Source organism: Triticum aestivum, chromosome 2B (assembly GCF_018294505.1).
Source record: "Triticum aestivum cultivar Chinese Spring chromosome 2B, IWGSC CS RefSeq v2.1, whole genome shotgun sequence".
Taxonomy (NCBI): domain Eukaryota; kingdom Viridiplantae; phylum Streptophyta; class Magnoliopsida; order Poales; family Poaceae; genus Triticum; species Triticum aestivum.
Genome location: NC_057798.1, coordinates 251171495 through 251172242, shown reverse-complemented (window position 1 = coordinate 251172242; position 748 = coordinate 251171495). Strand labels below are relative to the sequence as shown.

The following is a 748-nucleotide window of genomic DNA, read 5'->3' as shown; positions in this document are numbered from 1 at the left end:
TCTTGCACTTGATTTCAAATTGTTCTCTGCTTTGTGTGTGCACGTGTGTTAATGATGGATTGTCTGGTCAGATGATCCTACAACAACATATTCCTGAGATTCTATTTGAGGAATACAAAATCAAGGTTTTTAAGACTGATGGCTGTTTGTTTTCTTCTATACACTTGCTCCTTCAGTAGGCATTGCAAGTGATGTGTTCAAGTGTAGTCCTCTAGTCACATTTTTAACCAGTACCATATGATTGTAGCATACTACTAGTTTTAGTCATTTAACATCTTAATTTACCTAGAGTGATGAAGTAGTTGCACTTGGTAGATGGGATGAGGAAATGATGATTCATATGATTATTCTGATGCATTTGATGTTCAAAATTGAGCTTTTTAAACCTGATACTCAGCCCATCACAAATCAGTCATTTGCTACTCTTGCTGTGCTGTAGTTTCTTATGATGATTTGAAAGTAAACAGAGTGTAACTATGTTATCCTGTTTTGGTAAAATAGGTACCAACACCTGGGATCGGTTTGAGATGCGGGCGCACAAGAGGGCGTTCGACCTTGTCAACCAGAAGGTATCCTGAACATTCTTGGATTGCTTTTGTCGCCAAGCCACACAAATCATCTAGTTAGATAGAATCCGCTATGCTAGGGTGATGAATGAACAAACAAAAAATAATAGGAACATGGGCACCGGGTTTTAGAGGGCTTGTGATTTTGTGGTTGCAGCAAGCCCGCCTTGTAGGCCCGATGA

General features: G+C 39.4%; 1 pseudogene; it reads left to right on the top strand.

Annotated features, from left to right (window-relative positions):
- The first annotated feature begins 322 nt into the window (after positions 1-322).
- On the top strand, positions 323-396 carry LOC123047739 (uncharacterized; annotated as a pseudogene).
- Positions 397-748: the final 352 nt, after the last annotated feature.